Source organism: Nelumbo nucifera, chromosome 1, assembly GCF_055504915.1.
Source record: "Nelumbo nucifera cultivar China Antique chromosome 1, China Antique-T2T, whole genome shotgun sequence".
Lineage (NCBI taxonomy): Eukaryota > Viridiplantae > Streptophyta > Magnoliopsida > Proteales > Nelumbonaceae > Nelumbo > Nelumbo nucifera.
In genome coordinates, this window is record NC_142649.1 from 40,646,017 (window position 1) to 40,666,831 (window position 20,815).

At 40.4% G+C, this 20,815-nt stretch overlaps 1 long non-coding RNA gene across 1 annotated transcript; it reads right to left on the bottom strand.

Annotated features, from left to right (window-relative positions):
- Positions 1 to 294: 294 nt before the first annotated feature.
- LOC148803167 (uncharacterized) lies at positions 295 to 1,054 on the bottom strand. The gene is made up of 2 exons (XR_016077787.1): positions 811 to 1,054; positions 295 to 677 (listed from the first exon to the last, which is right to left on the bottom strand). It is a non-coding gene; the product is annotated as an uncharacterized LOC148803167 (long non-coding RNA).
- Between the last annotated feature and the right edge of the window lie 19,761 nt (positions 1,055 to 20,815).

Sequence of the window (20,815 nt, forward strand, 5' to 3'; positions counted from 1 at the left end):
ATCGAAAAGGGAACAGGAGGTTTGGGGGGCAAAGCCCCCCAGCCGAAGGAGTAGGGGGCAAACCACTTTTTGGTTTCTTGATTTTGTTTTTTTTTTTCACTGAATGCTTGTATCATGCCTTATAATTTGAGCATTTATTAATGAAATTTTCCTTTTAACACTTGAAAACACAATTTATAATTAGGAGCATTTATCAATGATGTGGGAACATCATTATTCCTTTCAAACCCCTCATACAATTTAGGAGCTTAAAAATGCAAAGGATGTTTAGTTATGCATAAATGGGAGAAGACAGAGATAACTAATTCAGAGAGATTCAAGTAATGAAGGAAATATGAAAGTTAACATACAAAAGAGAGCATTAATGAGAGTATTCAAATATGACCATGGATTTTAACTGGAGATATTAAGCTTTGGAAAAAATAACCAAAATTTCTGAAAACCCTAACTTACTCTTGGTATGGGTGACACTACATGTAGGAAATTTAAAGAGAAGATAGGCATGATTAATCGGTAGTTATAGAGAACAGGATAAGAAAAGACAGGAAATGATCTATGATTTCTACGAAAAAGAATTGAATATAGGCGAGAATTTGCCATTTTGATAATGAGCAACCTCTCTCTAGTCTCTTGTTCCTCACTTTCAGAATCAGTATGGCCTGGAGTTCGCTTTAACACTGCAGAATGCAGAGTTGTAATATGGTCAAAGTAAGCATAAAAAAATGAATAGGATAGAGAGAGAGGAGTACGATAGAGAGAGAAAGAGAGAAGAAGAAGAAGAAGAAGAAGAAGAGGGATAGAGAAACTTACCGTTTCTCGAAGAGAGATACACCAGTAGAAGCTCGAGGGTTTTCAACTCACAGTCGCTTCACTCCTTGAACACCGACAACCTGAGAAGCAAGAACAGCAATGAACCAAGATATGCGCAAGTAGAGACGAAAAGAGTGAAGGTAGAGAGAGAGGGAGAGAGAGAGAGAGACGCGCAAGAACGAAAATATGCGCGGGCAATGCTAAACCAATGAAAATTTGAGGAAATACCCGTGCAAACATGCAATGGCCACGGTTTTAAGAAAAGTAGAGTATGTATTTCATAATTGCAATGGTTAAATTTATAACCGTGAGTATGCATTACAACAGTTCATGAAAACGTGGCTAAGCTAAATACGAGAATTGAACATATTGCTATGGACAAAATATTCGGTTGCTATATGTGATTTTTAGCAACCATTTTTTTGTCCGGTACTGGAAAAACCGTGGCTAAAGATTATTTTTCTTGTAGTGGGAGAAACTAGGGGGTATCAGCCCCAACTCTCAGTCCATGAGTGACTTTCAATTTTGTGTTTGCAATCACTTTGCACGATGTTGGCTTCCGTGGCAACACCTTTACTTGGTGTAATGGCTGAGAAGGCCAAGCCTGTGTTTGGGCCCAACTTGATCATTGTCTGGTGAACAGTTCTTGGTTAACAAACCTTCCCATAGTGCCAGTTACTCACTTGAATAGTCTTTATTCTGATCATCATCCATTGTTGTATAAGTTACTATTGTTTCAGTCAGGAAACCGACTATGTTTAAATTTCAGCAGATGTGGTTGAGCCATAATTCTTTTATATCCATGGTAGAGGAAAACTGGAGAACTTTGATTCAGGGTACTTCACTCCAATGTATGGTGTTTAAACTAAAATAACTTTGTAGAGGTCTGCGGACCTGGAAAAAGAAGTCTTTGGGAACCTCTTTTGGAATATTAGCCTGCCTGAAGATGACATGCTCAGAAAAGAAGTGGCCATGCTGAGAGTGATTCCCTGGAGACTCTGAATGCTCTGCGAGGTGCCAAGAAAAACTTACATCATTGTCTCTTACAGGAAGAAATTTACTGGAAGCAAAAATCAAGAATTAAATGGCAACAAGAAGGGGATCGTAATACCAAATTCTTTCATGCGACTGTTAAGGCGAACCAGTGGCACCAAATGATGAAAGAAGTTTAATTGGAGGATGGTTCTCGGATAACTGATCCGGATCATATTATTATGGGGAGCACCCGGTATTTTGAAAATATTCTCACAAATGAGCAATGTGAATTGCCAGAAGGCCATTTGGATGTGATTTCGCATGTCATCACTAAGGTAGAGAAGTTGCAGCTTTTGCTTCATCTAATGGCAGAAGAAATCAAATTGGCAGTCTTTTCCCTTTGTAAAGATGTCACCCCGGGACCTGATGGTTTTACCGGATATTTCTACACTGCTTGTTGGGATATTATTTGTGTGGATGTTATTGCAGTTGTCCAGAACTTCTTTTCGGGCATGGATCTCCCTTTAAGTTACACCTCTACTTACATCTCATTAATTCCCCAATGTCAGAACCCACAAAGCTTTGTTGATTATAGGTCCATTAGTGTCTGCAATTTTTCTTATAAAATTATTTCTAAAATCATGGTGGATTGGCTTAGTAGTCTTCTGGAGAAATTGATTGCTCCTCAGCAGGTTGGTTTTATCAAGGGACGCAATATCCTTGATAACATTGGTCTTGCTCAGGAATTGACCTAGTAGACCGGTTGCAAAGTTAGAGGAAATAATGTAATCATCAAACTGGATATGTTAAAATCCTATGATAGGCTTCACTAGGACTTTCTCTTCCTTGTTTTGGCAAAGTTTGGTTTCTCTAATGATTGGATTGGCCTGATCTGTAAAGTAGTTTGCAATTGCCGGTTCTCTCTGAAGGAAGATGGCACTTTATATGCTTTTTTAAGTCTTCTAGAGGCCTTCGGCAAGGAGATCCCCTTTCCCCTTATTTGTTTATACTTGCTGAAGAGGTGCTAAGCAGAGGTCGAATTTATTTTCTAGCAACCCGGATATGTACTATCATGTGCCAAGAGGTTGCTATCCTGTTACTCATGCACTTTATGCAGATGATACAATCATCCTCTGTAATGGCTCTATTCTGGCTCTACATATGCTGATGGGTTTTCTGAATAAATATGAAATGGGCTTTGGCCAACGTATTAACAAGAGAAAGAGTTGTTTCTATCTCTCGACCAAAGCTTCGGAAACCAGGTGCAACATGATCGAATTGGCTCTAGGCTTTGGTAATCAGCAGCTCCCGTGTACTTACTTGGGGGTTCCTTCGCATAAAGGTAAGGCTAGAAGATACATGTTGGCTGACCTTCTGAGGAAAATTAATGCTAAACTGGACTCTTGGAAAGGGAAACTTCTCTCAGTAGGTGGTCGGATCATTATCTTAAAACATGTTCTTTGCTCAATGTTGATCCACCTCCTGGGGGCTTTGATATCCCAAAGTTGATTATTCAAGACCTAGAATGAAAGTGTTAGATTTTAATCTCATAAGAGATTAAGTCCAATGGGTTTGATTGGTCAATTACATGAGAAATTGCACCTACACACTTGATTGAAAAATTCGCTTTTCTCTTACAAAATCAGTTTTGAACTTGTCCCACATTGGAAAATTATAAGCTTTGTTTTCAGTATTTTAATAGGAGCTGATTTACACTCCTTAGAAATAGTAGAGGAGAGTATGGGGGTTTGATACCATGCAACGCATGTGCGCGTGTGTGTGCAGCGCTTTAGAGGCGCACTTTGGTTTTGGTGCGATGCTGACCGTTAATCACCGTTAATGAGATCAACGATCACAATTTGATCGGGTGTGATCAAGAGGCACAATTCAAACTTAACAGTCATTAACTGTTAATTACTTTTTAAACAGTCACAATATTTGAAACTGTGACTATTCAATGTGCCCTCTCTAAACCAACACCTACCTTTTCTTCATACCTCTTCATAAACTATTTAAGGAGCATGAACCCGACTCCAAAAACACAATTTCGAAATCTACTTTCTCTCTCTCTCTCTCTCTCTCAATTCGGTCTGCTATAGTCTCATAGAAGGTTTCTTCGGAGATTCTTCAACTTTGCTTGTTGCATATTCTCGCCCAAGGCTCTGTTGTATCCTGGGAATGGATTTGCCTGTAACCCAACAGGAAACTCAATGAAACTGAGTGGGGCAAATAACGTTCTAAAAACAGTGTCTTCAGACGCACCTCAGAGCTTCTCCTCCAAAGTTACAGTGACCCCATTTTCCAACAGAAAGTTTATGCACTTTCTTTGGGCCTATACTAAGGAAAACGCCAAACACAACTGAATATCTTCGTAGACTATCTGCAGCCAAGTCGAGTGTCGAGTTAGGGGGCCTTGGTATCAGGAGTCTTCTGGACCTTAGTGGGTTTTCAGGTTGAAATCGTTGTGGTGAGTTTCTACTCAAGAGAGCTATTGGCCAGCCTTCTTTAGAGGGAAATTCTTATAAAGGTGGCATATCCAAGAAAATTATAAGGGCTCCTCACAAAACTTCTAAATTATTTCTTTCACCTTACAACCTGGCATATACGAGCATGTGATATTCCCTTCTGGATAGAGAATTGGTGGGGTCCTAAACCGTTGTTTCACTTTGCTCTTGATCCAGACTTAGTGGATCTAGGACTAAATTGAGCACAACCTTTGGACACAAATTATGTCTCATTTCGCTGCTCTTTGAATTAATATTAAGGAAGGTATGGATTTTAGAATTTGGAAGCCTACTTCAAATGGTTCCTTTTCTTGCTATTCTACTTGGAGAGCTATCTCTACCCATGGAACCCTGTATTTTGGCACTCATTAGTGTGGAACAAAAGAATCCCTCCAAAAATTTCTTTCTTTACTTGGTAGCTTTTGAAAGTGGACATCTCTATTGATGAGAGTATTAGAAGGCTTGGTATCTAGTCGTTTCAGCTTGTGTTTGTTGCAACGTTTTTGAACTGCCGTTGACTTGAACGGTCGGACTGTACGGCCTGGGAACCATCCAGGCAACCGGTTTCATTTTACCTAAAACCTGGAATCTGGTAAAAAACCATTGAAAAAGTCAATAAACCGTTGACCCAGGCGGTCGAACTATCAATCCATCGACCAGTTTAGTGGTTTTTGACCATTTTTATTTTTTTAATTATTTTTAATTTTGCTGCCAGAACGAGTCGTCTGTTCCAACCAGACGGTCGGACCGTTGACCCAAAAACCGGTGGCCAGAACGATTCCATTTCCAGGTCGTTTTTTTAAATGTTGGTTTGTTGTGCTTCTAAAAATTGAAACCACAAACTATTTACTTGTCTTTAGCAAAATGGCAGTTAAAGTGTGGACAAAATTTAACTCCTTATGTGGTATGCCTCTTTTTATCACGCAATCAGCTAAAGAAAGACTATTGTATTGGCAACAAAAAGGTAGTGGAGGACACTCTCAAGTGTGGGAATTACTGGCGTCGATCCCCCTCTTCATCATGTGGGAGATATGGAATGAAAGATGTAGGAGAAACTTTGAAGGGCGCTACAAATCGGATGGGCAGATAATTGCGAAAGTACTGAATTGGGTGCAAGAAATATGCTTGTTGTTCGGGTCATGGTTGAGCTGGCCCAAAGAGACACGTGGTCGCCCAGTCATTGCCTGGTCAGCCCGGCCACATCGGCATAGCTCGGCCAGCCCCGCGATATACATAGAGTCTACAGCCTAAGCCGGGCTACGCTATTACTGTGGCCCCCCATCTTATCCTCTCAGCCACATCAGCTACACGTCACGCAGATAAGCGTAACTACGGATAAGGAAGAGTAAGGAAGACAACTCCGCCAGGGATTAGGACTCTATCCGAATACCTCGGCGGCTAACCTCATCCCGATAACCCCGGAAGCCCAATCCGACTAGGACACGGATCTTTGGCTATAGAAAGGTATTTCATGCTCACAGTAAGGGATCCAACTTCTGACACCCGTACTTTCTATCTGCTCGGCCTAGCACCTTCCTTGCTCAACTTGACCTTCTGCTACCTCCTACTGACTTGAGCGTCGGAGTACCTACCCGGGGATAACTCCTTGGGCCTCTAACATCTTTCTCAATCACATGTCTTGAAGCGTGGCATTGTCCTTTCACCTCGGTTCCACCCTGTTGACAAGGGCTATCTGGTTGCTCTCCTCAGTTTGAGCACCACCTCGGATTGAGCAGCATCATATTGGTGCCGTCTGTGGGAATTGCACAAAAAGCCTTTCCTAAAATCTTTTCTCCTCTACTGCGCAATCAAGAAAGCGATCAAGATGCCTAAGAACCAGTTTGAACGATCAACATGTTGATCCCCATCTTGGGAATCTCGGCATCACATCCCTCCACACCAAGAGATCCCTCAGCCGCTAGCCGCGGTTAATCCTGTGCAATTCCGGGCAATGCAGGAGAAGGTCGATAAGATCTTCGAGATAATGCATATGCTAGGATTCGCAGCACCGCCCAGCTAGGCCGTTCCCCCTCATGCCCCAATGCGTACGAAGGATGATCCTCGCCCCGAGGACCCCAAAACGCACCATCCAAACAGAAAGGGAGCGTGGTCCGACCGTGAAAGGCAAGACACGACAAGGAAGTCCACCTCAACAGTCCGCTCTCGCGAGCCTGACAACCATAGTAGAATGCATCAAACTACGTAGATCCCTGCCAAAGAAAGGCTCAGCAAGTGGACGCCACCTCGTGTGGTCTCTGTCGCTGAGTCCAGCTCGGTGAAAGATCGCTCCGCATGGCCCGAGAAGGAGAGAGCCTCACGTACCGCGGATGTTAGACAGTGTATTCCCATAGCTCCAATCAGATTGATGTACTGGTGCATTTATTGTAAATGACTAATAATACATAATTGATTCGTATTATATATGGTGTGTTTCTGTGTAATACCCTTAAATTGGACACTTAAGAGACTCGTGTTAGTTTAGAATCTTCACAGCCATTGGATAGACCTAGGGAGGTTTATCTTGCCAAGGCTGACACAAATGTGCTGCCAAGTCGGTTGGGGTGGCTTGTCTTAGCTGGCAGGGTGAGACTTGAAGCACATGCAGTGTGGGTTTTCTTGAAACCTTGAACCGGACCAAATTCCAGTATTGCCTTGGACCTTGGAGATAGATGGGCAAAGCAGGAATGTTATACCTGACCCCTAGACTCGATTATGATACTGCACTAGGTGTCAGATTGGGTTGTCTTTGATATGCTAATCAGTGAGATCCTTAGCGGGGGTCAAAACTTGGGTATGTTGGGGCAGTCTGAGAATTCACCTGAGTGGGTGATCATAGTGACAAGATCATCCCCTTTGTCGAACAAAGTGAATGGTCGGGGAATGCACTATCTCTGATGGAAACCTAAATTGTTGGCAGTTGATTCAAACTTGTTGAGATTTGTTTTGCAAAATATATTTTTATAGAGATATACATATGTATTATGGTTTCACAAAATGTTTGCAAAAATGTTTTAATTCCCAGGATCTATGTGAGTAGAGAGTGCAATCCTGTACCTTGTAGCCGAGGGAGAGGTCCTCTCTTGTCGGGAAATGCTTGATCATTATGAGCTGAGAGGTTAAGTGTAAGACCATTTAGGGTTAATTAACCTGATGGGCTAATCTCACATCTGCCCATAGTCTTTGGGCCTTTCATAAGATGGCTTGACCCAAGGACCATTTAGTCTAAATTTTGGGCCCATTAAGAGACCATACTAATGGACTCAGGTGTCCACTGTATTAAGCAATGAATTTGGCCAGGCCTTGTAATAGAGGTTGGGTTGAACCCATGTGACTGATGTGGAGATCAATGATAGGGTTCCATGCCATACAAAGAGAACCAAACTGTTCAACACTTAAAGGGAAATGAGCATGAAAGCTTAATGAGCCTAAAGCCCAATTCGAACTGGGCTTAATATGATTAATTAAATAGGGGCGAATCTGGGTATGGATCAAAAGAAAAGGATAAGAGGATAGTTCTTATCCACTAAAAAAGTCCAGATCTTAATAGAGATTTGGATTAGGAAACTTCTAATTTGATTAGGAGTAACTAATCTTGATCTGCAGATAAGATAAGGGATAAGCCTTATCACTTAAAGAGTTCAAATCCAAATAAAGATTTGGATCAAGAAAATCTTAATCAGGTTAGGAGGTTAACTCTTTAAGGGTTATATAAAAGGAGGAGGACGAACTGGAAAAATGTTGCATAGTTCTACTGTTTTCTGCATTCAGTTCTCTCTCCTTCTACTCTTGCCGCTCTACCCTGTTCAATCTTTACCTCTTGGAGTGATCAAGATTGGATCTTGATATTGTTTCTTGGTAGAAGAAACAATCTTGAAGCTATGCTCACTACCCTGTTCGATTCTTGCTGAAGAATCTGAGGTTCTTGCTAAAGAACTCCTTGTTGATTCTTCCTCACCCTAAGTTGTGTCATCTTCAGTGGATGAAGATTTGGTAGCCTCTTTGGGCGTGAACACCTACATTGGGATGAGCTTTTACGTGGATTCCATATCAAGTATACCTCTCCCTAATCTTGGTTTTAGATTTGGTTTGGTTTGTTTCAATAATGAACCTTGAAAAATGTAGTTTTTCTAAATCAGGGAATAAGATTCCCGGAAGGGAGAAAGAAATTTTTGAAATTTCGCCCAGCCACCCTACATGTTTCGGCCATCCATATGATGGATCTCCCTTCCCTTCAGTGGTATCAGAGCCAGTTTCAAGTCTTGAACCAAATCTAGACCAGATCTGAACCTGCACAAATGGGCAGAAATTGTTCTACTTGATTTGCACAAATTTATTGTTTTTCTAAGAAATCGATTCTCAGTTATGGCCATGTAGATCTGAAATTAATTATTCATTCTTCTTTAATGATTATGGAATGGTTCTATAATTGTTTCTTGGATTCTTTGGCTATCGTGTGGTGGAGATCGAATTCTTCAAAGGTGGCATGATTTGCGTACCCTACAAATTTTATTTTATTCGTTTTGGTCTGTAAATATTTTTTTTTATTTTGACAAAATGTATAGGATTTTATGTGATGTAATTAATAGAAAAATAGGTTTTCCTATTCTTTTAACATCTGAAGACTTTCTGGAGTGCATGGAGGAAGAGAAGATATTTTGCAGTTTGAGAAACTGCAATATGCGATTTGCAGATTTCGATTTCACTATCTGCGATTAACACTTTGTTTTGCAGGTGTGAAATCACACGTACAACCCTCTAATGTGTATTCTTGCTGATTCTTGATTGTCTTTAATCGGCTGTAATTAATTTTAGATCACAATCTTGAATTGGATCTTGCAATGGACACCAAACCCTAGGTCGGTTTGATCCAAGATTGGTCGAAACTGGTTGGACCAAACCTATGGTTCAATAGGGGTCTGTTCTCAGCCCCAAATTCTGATTTGGGCTAGGGGTTTGATGACCCATCACAAGATGCAACTCGGCCCACCCTGTAAAACTCAGTTTCATTAAGTTAAAACTACATTAGCCCAAATTCAGCATAAATGCTATATGGGCCAAGCTGCCTTTTGCAGTTCAGCCCATATACCTGCATAATGTTATATGATAATGTTATGGGCTTCAATGGGCTGATATTGATTTAACTTAATTAATTTAGGGTTTTTACAGTTGATTTAATTGATTGGATCAATTATGTGATGCAAGTGATGTATGTATGTGTGATATGCTGCGTACATGGGCCATAAGCACTTGGCCCATGTTCATTCGATTAGTGGCTCTCTGCGCACACCATGGATGAATGCACATCATTGCCATAGTGTCCATAAGATCATTGGATGATCTCCCTTCTTGATGGGCCCCACACCAACTTCCTCCCCAAGAGGAACCGTGCGGAACCCTAGCCCGTTTAGGGCTCATCTGAATCCGACTTTAAGAAAGTCAATGGGAGTCACTTTGGTTTGACCTAAATCAGAACTAGGGCATAATTTACTTGTTCCCTCCATTTACATATAAGTGCATGTGATAGGGAGATTCATATGATGAACTCTCTAAAAGCCTTCCATCATTAGCATGAAGATGAGCTTATCAGTAATGAGGAGATGCACTATAAAATTGGGTTATCCATTTGTTGGTGAGTCTGTTGATTGTTTCATAAGATGATAGGGGCGTCATAGACCGATGTGGGAGGGGCCTATCCTAAAATGGAAGACCCCCTCATGGTACCTTGGCGTTCACGAATACGATGGGTAAGCACTTATTGGACAGAAAGGTTTAACCTATAATGGCAATGAACCTTGTCTGACTGAGGCCAAAGGGAAAGCTCATAAGATGAGTGATATGATCCATCACAAAAGGTGGTGGGGTTATGTAGCTGAAACAGTTGGCTTCATGCACTGTATGTGATTTCCCATATTTCCAGAGACATACATTGCAGTCTTCGTAGATAGGAGGGAAATCTCAGAGATGAATAAATAGAATTGGAATATAGATTAAAAGCCATTTATATGTAACAACATGAATCAATTTAGGTTGTTGACTAATATTTGATTTTCCTTTTACCAGAAATAGCAAACGGACAATTCGCCAAACTGTTGGACGGCAATAAGCTTAAGGGCCCAAACTATGCTAACTCGTTCCATAACCTTATGCTGGTTTTAACGTCCGAGAAATTGGACAAGGTTGCTAAAAACCCTACTTTAGATCATTCGGGTGATAGGGTGCCTGAGGCCCGTAGGAAAGAATATCAAGAATGGGAAGAAAAGAATTCTCTTGCCCAGTGCTTTATCATAGCCTCCTTAGACAATCCGATACAGAGACAGTTCGATCAGATCGAAGTGTCTAAGGATATCTTGGATAGTTTGAGGATAATGTACGAAGAGTAGAATCGTTCTACTCGCCAAAAGGTCCTAAAGAAGTTTATGACCACACAAATGACCAAGAACCAGTTGGTTCATGACCGTTGTCTAAAGATGATGGGTTACATTAATGAACTAGAGGCTCTTGGATTTGGGCTAGATCATGTCACCAAAGTTGATGCCATCTTAAATTCTTTGTCTCCTTCCTTCAATCAGTTCATTATAAACTATAACATGAACAAGCTAAATGTTAACCTTCAGGAACTCAGCAATATGTTGTAGAGGGCCGAAGAACTGATAAAGAAGGATGAGCCCATAGCTATGCTTGTTGAAGGTAACAAGTCGACCAAGAAAAAGAGGAAGGCAAAGAAGAAGCCAGAGAAAAAGGTTAGCAAACCTAAAAAGCAGAAGAAGGATAAGACATTAGATTCCTGCCACTTTTGCAAACAGACTAGCCACTAGAAGATGAGTTATCCTTACTACTTGGAAACCAAGAAACAAGGTAATCTCGAATCTTTTGTCATAGAGACCAATATGTTGGTCACTTCTACATCCTAGTGTATTGACTGCGGGGCTTCTACTCATGCATGCAATACATTGTACGGGTTCAGGACAAGTAGAAAGCTGAGTGATGGAGAAATGATTCTTTACTTGGGGACTTCTGCAATAGTTGCAACTACAACTATAGAAACTGTAGATTTAAATTTCAGAGAAGGAATTGTAACTCTTAATATTGTCTTTATGTATCAAATTTGAGAAGAAATTTGATTTCTGCTTCAAAATTGTGCATATATGGTTATTCTATTTTGCTCAGTAATGTGAATACTATTAAACGAAATAACAAATTCCTCACTTACGAAAAACTCGAGAATGGTCTCTACGTTTTTCATCCTTCTCTAGAAACCAACTTAACCGAAACTACATCGGAGGTAATCCCCATGAAAAGAACTCGTGATACAGTTAATCCCACGTGCCTGTGGCATTACCGAATTGGCCGTATTAATGTAGATCATATCACAAGGTTGGTAAAGGATGGTCCTTTGGATTTTCTAACTATAGAAGATCTTTCAACCTATGAACCTTGCCTTCAAGGTAAGATGACGAAACGACCATTTATAGGTAAGCCTGAAAGATCTACAGGCACACTAGACCTAATACATACTAATGTATGTGGCCCTATGAATGTTAGGACACATAACCAGGACGTTTACTTTATAACATTTACCGATAACCATTCATGGTATGGTTACATGTACCTAATGAGACACAAGTCTGAATCCTTTGAAAAGTTCAAGGAGTTCAGACAAGAGGTCAAGAAATAGTTGGGGAGACACATTAAGGCCCTTTGATCAGATCGAAGGGGCGAATATCGCTCTGACGAATTCAGGGACTACTTAAAGGAGGACGAGATTGTATCATAACTAGCTCCTCCTGCTACACCACAATTAAACGGTGTGTTAGAGAGGAGGGACCAGACTTTATTGGATATGGTACAATCACTTCTCGTCCACTCGAAACTACCTACATCCTTTTGGGGGTACGCATTAGAGACTGCCATATACGTGTTGAACCGGGTTCTAACCAATTCCGTTCCTAAGACTCCGTATGAGCTATGAACTAGTAAGACCGTATGAGCTCTGTTGTTGCCTATTTCTAGGTTACCCCAAAAGCTCTGTAGGATATTTATTCTATGACCCAAGAGAGTAGAAAGTGTTTTATAGTCAAAATGCCCATTTCTTGGAAGAAGATTACATCCTGAACAATCATCATCAGGAAGTTGTTCTTGATGAGCTTAGGGGTAGTGGGAGATGTCCCACAGGCTCTAGAAAATAGCCAACCTAGAAGGTCTACCCAGGTATCCAGGCCTCTAGTTCGTTACAACTATGATCAAGAAAGTTACTTGATGGAAGCCATGAACAGCGAGGAAGATCATGTGACTTATACGGAAGCTATGTTGGACATAGATTCCTTAAAGTGGGTAGATGCCATGAGAGTTGAGATTGACTCAATGAAAAACAAATGGAGTTTGGACTCTTGTAGATCTGCCCCCTGGGGTAAAAGCAATTGGTTGCAAATGAATTTACAAGAGGAAAAAGGGCCCCGATGGGAAGGTTGAGACCTACAAGGCTCGTCTTGTGGCGAACGGGTACACTCGGAAAAGGGAATCGACTATGAGGAAACCTTTTCTCTAGTGCCCATGTTTAAATCCATTAGGATCTTGCTAGCTGTAGCAACAAACCATGATTATGAAATTTGGCAAATGGATGTCAAAACTGCGTTACTGAACGGAGATCTTACAGAAAATATCCATATGCAGCAACTGCAAGGATTCATTACTGCAGGTCAAGAGCACATGGTGTGTAAACTTAATCGATCCATATATGAACTTAAGCAAGCTTCTAAGAGGTAGAACATCCAGTTTGACTCAACCGTCAAACAGTTTGGCTTTGAGCAGAATCCGGATGAGCCCTGTGTTTACAGGAAGACAGTTGGAGATAAGGTTACGTTACTGGTTTTGTATGTAGATGACATCTTACTCATTGGGATTGATGTAGGGATGTCAATTACGGTGAAAGTGTGGCTTTCATAGCAATTCTCCATGAAAGGTCTTGGAGAAGCCTCTTACATCTTGGGTCTTCGACTCTATAGAGATAGATCGAAGAGGATAATAGGATTATTCCAATCTGCTTACATTGACAAAATTGTCAAAAGATACGACATGGAGAAGTCCAAAAAAGGAATTATTCCTTTCAAGGATAGAGTCACTCTCTCCAAGGGTATGTCTACCAAGACTCCTAAGGAGATTAAGGGCATGAGAGAGGTTCCCTATGCCTTAGCCATAGGGAGCATCATGTATGCCATGTTGTGCACTCGATCTGACATTGCTCAAATAGTGAGTGTGGTAAGTAGATATCAATCAAACTCGGGACAAGAGCACTGGACAACTGTGAAGAACATATTGAAATAATTTCGAAGGACAAAAGAGTTTTGTCTGGTATTCGATGATAGTTCACTACAGATCCTAGGGTATACTGATGCCGACTTCTAGTCAAACCCAGATGATAGAAAGTCTACATCCGATTTATTTATTTTTTTATTTTATTCTTAAATCTATTTTTTCTTTGTTTTAATTTCTTGAGCGAAATAGATTTCTGTTTAGGATTGTTAGGTTCTATTTTTTTCTTTATTTACAGATTAGATACTCACTTCATTTTTTTTATTTTTTTATTGCTGCAGATTCTTATTTTTTGTTATTTTCTGTTTAATCCTTAGAGTAGCGATTTCCTTTGTTAATATTTATTTTTGTAGTTGTTAATTCTTTTTTTTAGCATAATTAATCCTTTTATTTTCTGTTTGTTGTAATTATTTGTTGCTTTACGTAATTGCCCCTTTAATTAATTAGTTATTTAATTGAATAATTTTATTAGTAGGAAATTATTCCAAATTTTGAATTTGAGTTTAAATTTCAAATTTTGAATTTGAATTTGAATTTAAAAATTTAAATTTAAATTTTTAAATTTTAAAAAAATAAAATTTTAATAACAAATAAAAAATAAAATATTTTAAATTTTTTGCATTTGCATTCCAACATTTAGGGTTTGTTATGTTCTAGAGCATGCCTCATATAGGGTTATTTGATTGCTGAAATTATTTTGTTAGTTGTTAATGTGTTAAGGTTTTTCATTTTTTAACTGCCCTTTTGCTGAATTAGTTTGTTTTTATTATTTTATGTTAAATTGCTGAATTGCATATTAGAGATAATTGTTCATGCATTGTAATTAGTTGCATTTGTTTTATTTATTGTGTTTTTTCGTTATTCTATTTAAGGGCAATCCAATTTAAATAAGATAAGGTGGGGATTTCATCACCCTACCTTGGCCCAAAAACCACCACCCTTTCACGTGCGGTTCACCCTAAATTTTAATTTAAAATTTGGATAGCAAGATCCTTTAGGGGGCCCCGCACATTTGGTTCAAAAGTGTGTTGAATTTTAGGGAAGTTTGTGACTACTTTCCATAACTAGCGGTTGGTGTCTAAGGAAATAGGTTAACTGGCTAAGCCTAAGTGGGTTTGTTGTTACTTAATTAGGTCCTTGCGAGAACAAGGGGAGCCTCCCAAATCCCCACCTCTTACCTGGCTAACCAAAGGAAGGGGTGTAATTCCAAGTGAACCTAAGAGGATTCACATTGGTTGAACCATTAGTTTAGGAAACCTTAGTTTAGCTTGTAGGTCGTGTGTTCGAATTGATAGCATTTTTAAAATTTAAAAAATTGAAATTTAAATTTAAATTTCAGGAATTTAAATTTCAAAATCTAAATTTGAATTTAAATTTCAAATTTCAAAAAAAATTAAAACAAAATAAAATGAATTTCATGGCCAGAGTTTGTGGAATGAGAAACTACTTCCAACCTAAGCCACTGATAGATTGGAACCATGTGTCTCAACAACTGGATAAGATTAATGGGATGGCCCAAAGACTTGATCAAGTATTTGCATTTCGTCAACAAATTTGCCCACCCAACTTTGTCATCCTACCCAACATGTTCCATCTGTGCCAGCCCGGTCCACCAAGTTAATGATTGTCCAACGGTGACCCAGTTTCAGTCGTTTATCCAAGAACAGGTTCAGGAAACCCAGAGTTTCTCGAGGCCTAATAATGACACATTCTTTCGCCCATATAACCTTGGGGGGGGGGGAAATCAGCCCAACTTCAGTTATTGGGCCCAAGCCCAAAAAACCACCTTGCCAGATGTGCACTCTCAATGGTCTGAAGCCCAGACTCACTGTGAATATAATGATCACCCTAACTCTTCTTGGAGGACACATCAACCCGACACATAGTTCCAGTAATACCATCAATCTAACTCCATGGCCCAGCAATTTCAAAGGCCACAAGTGCAGAGCCAATTCCAACAGTCTTACCTTAGGAACCCGCCGGTCCAACCTTATCAGGTTTACCCACAACCTCCTCAGACCAATACCGTTGATGACAAATTCATGTAGCTTTAGTAGCTGATTTTAACTCAGCAGCAGTCCATCGCTAGATTAGAGAGCCAAATAGGACAACTAGCTGAAGCCAATGCAATGAGAGAAATAGGACAGCTACCAAGTCAACCAGTTGTGAATCCTAGAAATCAGCCACTGGGTTTTCCTCCACAATAGATTCAACCACCTCCTAAGAACCCTCAGTTTGAAAATGCCAAGGCTATTACAACCTTAAGGAGTGGGAGGATTTTAGAGGACTCGTATGAGAAAAAGAAATTTGAAAACATCAGTGAAGAAGAAAAGGAGCAAGAAGACCATAAGTTGGGGGGGGGGGGAGGTAGAAAAAGGAAAGGAAAATTTAGAAGAAGAACCTATAGTGAACTGACTTGTAGTTCCCTTTCCAACTGCACTCATAGCCAGGCCGTTGCAAAAGATGAAAGAGACTCGTAACGAGGAGATCAGGGAGTTATTCAAGCAAGTCCATATTAACCCCTCTCCTCGACGCGATCCAACATGTCCCAACTTACGCCAAGTTCTTGAAAGAGTTGTGCACTCAAAAGAGGGAGCCACGATCGGCCCCACAAAAAGTGATGCTCTCGATAGATGTTAGTGTGGTTCTCCTAAACCAACTTCCCTAGAAAATGAAAGATTCTGGTGCTCCTCTCATAAGCTATGTCATCTCTGGAATCACTTTCGATTGGGCCCTATTGGATCTTGGGGCTAGTGTAAATCTGCTCCCCTCTATTATTTATGAAAGGTTCAAGATCAGCAAGTTAAAACCAAGCTCGGTAATTCTGCAACTCACCGATCGGTCAGTCAAGAGTCCTCAAGGTGTTAGTGACGACGCCATTGTTAGGGTAGAGGATTGTTACTTCCTAGTGGATTTTATCGTCCTAGACATGACCCCAACTGGGGAACTGAACCATAACCCGATAATCTTAGGACGTTCGTTTCTTGCAACGGCCAATGCAAACATCAACTATAAATCGGGAGAAATGGACATTTCATTTAGGGAGCAAAAATTCCTGTTAAATGTATTTAGTGCCACTAAGTATCCAAACCTAGGGGAAGATAAGTTCAAGGTAGATATAGTAGACGATTTTGTAGATGCCCTGGCTACCCCTTGGTTAGCCCAATCTGAGCCCTATATGTATAAAGAAGAAAGCGAGTTTGGGAGTGTAGATGAGAGAAGAAATGTGTGAATGCATCTGGTTGAAGACGTTAAACTTAGCGCTAGTTGGGAAGTAACCCAACGTAGTTTTCAATGGATTGTTCTTTTAGGATTTGAGTTTTTTTCTTTTCTCGATTTGAGACCAGTTGGTAGATCTTGAACCCCTTGGGAAAACCCTCTTGATTGTTCCCTTTGGCCTAAATCCCTTTGCAACACTCTAGTCATGCCATTGGGGACAATGGCATTTAAGTTGAGGGGTGAGGAAATAGAGAAAAATTGAAAAAAAAAAAAGCTAAGCCTTTAGAAATGCAGAACTAAAAATTTTTACTGAGAAATTTTTAAGTTTTTTCCATTAAAAGAGATTCCCAAACAGAAAAAGTTGAGGAAATTAATAGAAGAATATTGAATTTTGTAGAAATTGAAAATACTCCTAAGTTTGCCTTTATAAAGATAAGAAGAGAAAGATTGAGAAATTAGACAAAATTTCTTTAAATTGTTAGAGACAATGGGCTACTCTGAACAATGTTTCAAAGAGAGAGAGAATAAAGTGTCAATGGACACCTTAGACTTAGTAACCGGGTCTCTTCACCTTAGTTATGTGTCAAGATTCGCGTCAAACGGGAAAGGGAATGTCAAAGACACTTATCTAACACTTAGTTACCAGGTCTCTTCACCTAAGTCAAGTGTCGAAATTCGCATCAATGGTGGAAGGTAGCAATAAAAATGTGTGTGCATATCAAGTTCACGGGTAGAAATCCACTATTAGAAATGATAAGAAGAATACCCGCCAGATTTTAAAAATCAATCCCCCAATACTGATCTATACAAAGTTTGAGAATTCTGGAATCAGGATACCTGGCTAATTTTGTTAAGGATGATCTTGCAATGGTAATGATCTTTTTACTCAGTGTAATTTTAAGGCTACATTGCTAACAGACTAGCAATGGTTAAGTTGGGGGGTGTGATAACTTTGTATTTTGATGCTTGAACGGGCATCATTTTGGGGTTACCTAGGCCTTAGAATAGTCAAAATGTGCCCTTTTCCCAATTAAATTCAATATTGTGACCTCTGATGGTCCCTATGCAAATCCTAGGAAAATTGGGGAAGTTTCAGGACTGAAATGCAGTTTTTGGGAAACTAGTGTGAATTTCAGCTAAGAAAATGGGTGTTTTGTGAAAAATTGAGCACAGGAGGGCGTTTCCTATCTGCTAAACCAAGAATTGCGCCCCTCCTAGTGTATTAGCATACTCCCTCTCCTTATCAAACCCTAGACGCCTCCCCACTCATTCTTTTCACCTCTAACAAACCCTACCCGCCCCTAACTGCTAAATCCTCACCTTCCATTCCTTTTAATCTCCACCATCCATTCTAGGATGCCCTCTCTTTAGCATTTTAACCCTAGGGTGCCACCTAACTGAAGGGATAAGAGATCTATCGTATGGACGCCCAAATCTTGCGGAATGAAGGGGGCAAATTTCTAAAATTTTTCTCTCCCTTCAACTAGGAATTGCATTCCCTATTTAGAAAATCATATTTTCAAGGACCAATCTTGAACCATGAACTGAACCAGATCTGAACCAAAAGAAGTAGGAGAGAGGTATACCTGATAGAGAGAAATGTTATCTCTCAATGGAGGTGTTCACGCCCAAGGAAGGATCCAAAGACTGCTCCCACTGAAGATGGCGCAGTGCAGGATGGAGCAGAATCAGCAGCGTTCACCAAGAACCTGATCCTTCGTAAGAATAGCTGGATGGCACATGAGCACTGCTTCTAATCAGTCCTTCCACAAAGGGCTGATATCAAGATCGAATCTTGATCTCTCCCACAAAGTTTGAGATCAAACCAGAGGTCTGGCGGCGGCAGGAAGGAGGCGGCAAGAAAGAGTTTTGCAGAGATTGCAGAAATCTTTCCTCTGTGATTTCAACTCTGAAGACTAGAGACATTTTTCTCTCTTGTGTTGTGTTGTGTGTTGTATCTAAAGGCTGCCATCCCCTCCTCCTTTTATAGGCTTAAAGGGATCAGCTCCTAATCCCATTAGGAGTTGCTGATCCAAATCATATTTGGATTAGAAGTCCCTTTAAGTGATAAAGAAGAACCCTTATCTTATCTGTAGATTAGATCAGCCCTCTCCTAACCCTATTATAAGGCTCCTAGATCTAAATCTTATTTAGATCTTGGACTCTCTGAGTGGATAGGGTCACAGCCCAATCCTATCAACTGATTTAATCCCAGATCCGCCTCTCATTTAAACTGATAAAATCAGCCCAGTTCGAAATGGGCTCTACGCCCATTAAGGTTTTGTGCTCACTTGGCCTTCCAAACTGCTGCCCAGTTGGGATTCCTTGTATGGCGCGGGACCCAAACATTGATCTACACATCAGCCACATGGATTCGGCCCAGCCTTTGTTACAAGGCCTGGCTGAATACACTGTTATGGACAGTGTACCCCCTGAAACCCATCAAATGGGCTCTATGGGCCCAACACTTACCCTAAGTGGTCCCTGGACCAAGCCACCTTGTAACACCCAGGGATTGTGGGCAGATGCAAGATTAGCCCATCAGGTATTGTGGTCTTACACTCAATCTCTCAGCCCTTAATGATCAAACACTGCCCGACAAGAGAGGACCTCTCCCTTGGTTGCAAGGAACAATGTTGCACTCTCTGCTTATATGGATCCTGGGAATTAAAACATTTTTGCAAACATTTTAGAAACCATAATATATATACTTTTATATCTCATATAAAATATACTTTGCAAAATAAATCTCAACGATTGAAATCGGCTGCCGGCAGTCTTGGTTTCCATCAGTGAGAGTGCATCCCCGATCATTACCTTTGTCCGACAATGGGGCTGATCCTGTCACTATGATCACCCACTCAGATGAATTCTCAGACTGTCCCAACATACCCAGGTTTTGACCCCCGCTAAGGATCTCACTGATTAGCACATCAAAGACAGCCCAATCCGACACCTAGTGCAGTATCATAATCGAGTCTAGGGGTCGGGTGTAATTTTCCAATTTTGCCCATTAATCTCCAAGGTCCAAGGCAATACTGGAAATCTGGTACAGTTCAAAAATTCAATTAATTCTACATTGTATGTGCCTAGGGTCTCACCCTGGTAGCTGAGACAGGCCACCCCAACCGACTTGGTGGCACAACAGTGCCAGTCTTATCAGGATAAGTCTCCCCAGACCGACCCACTGGCTGTGAACATTCTAAACTAACACGAGTCTCATTAAGTGTCTAGTTTAAGGGTATTACACAGAAACATACCAAGGGAACATGAATCAAATATGTACTTTTATTCATTTACAATAAACTCATAATGTACATCATTCTGATTGAAGCTAAGGGCATACAAAACTGTCTAACACTAACTTCTATTCCCCACCATTCAGCCTTTAGCCACTAGATCTCAGCCCTCTATTTCACTCTCTATCTCAACCATTCACTCTAGGGCGACATCCACTCCTTTTAATCTCCACCATTCAATCTTAGGAGTCTAAATCTCAGCCATACATAATATTGGGCGCCTTCTCCTTCTCTTTTCAGCCTTAGGATCACCTTAGAACAATCCTAACCCTCTATTCTCAACCCTAGGGCACCCATGTTTCTATAAAAACCCAGCTTTCGCCTCCCTCTTTCTCTCTAATCTCAGTTATGACCACCCTTCTCTATAAGAAGGACCCCAGGGGCCCTGGAAAACGAGTTAGTCAATTCACCCAATTCACAAGGCTAAGGCTTTTTGAGGAGTTCAAGGTTGTAGAAGGGAAGGACGCCTAGATCTTGTCAGGAGGGGTTCCTGCAAGCAGTCCATCCAATCTGCAACTACCACCACTGGATTTGATCAGCTATCCTTTTCATTTTCTTTATTTTCTTTTATGTTATTTTTATTCCAGCAATATTTTAGATTTAATTTATGTTTGTTTGTTTGTTTTTCAGATTTGAATTCGTTCGGTTCAAGGCTAAGGTGTCTCGAGGGGTTCGAAGGTTGAACGGAAGGAGAAAGCT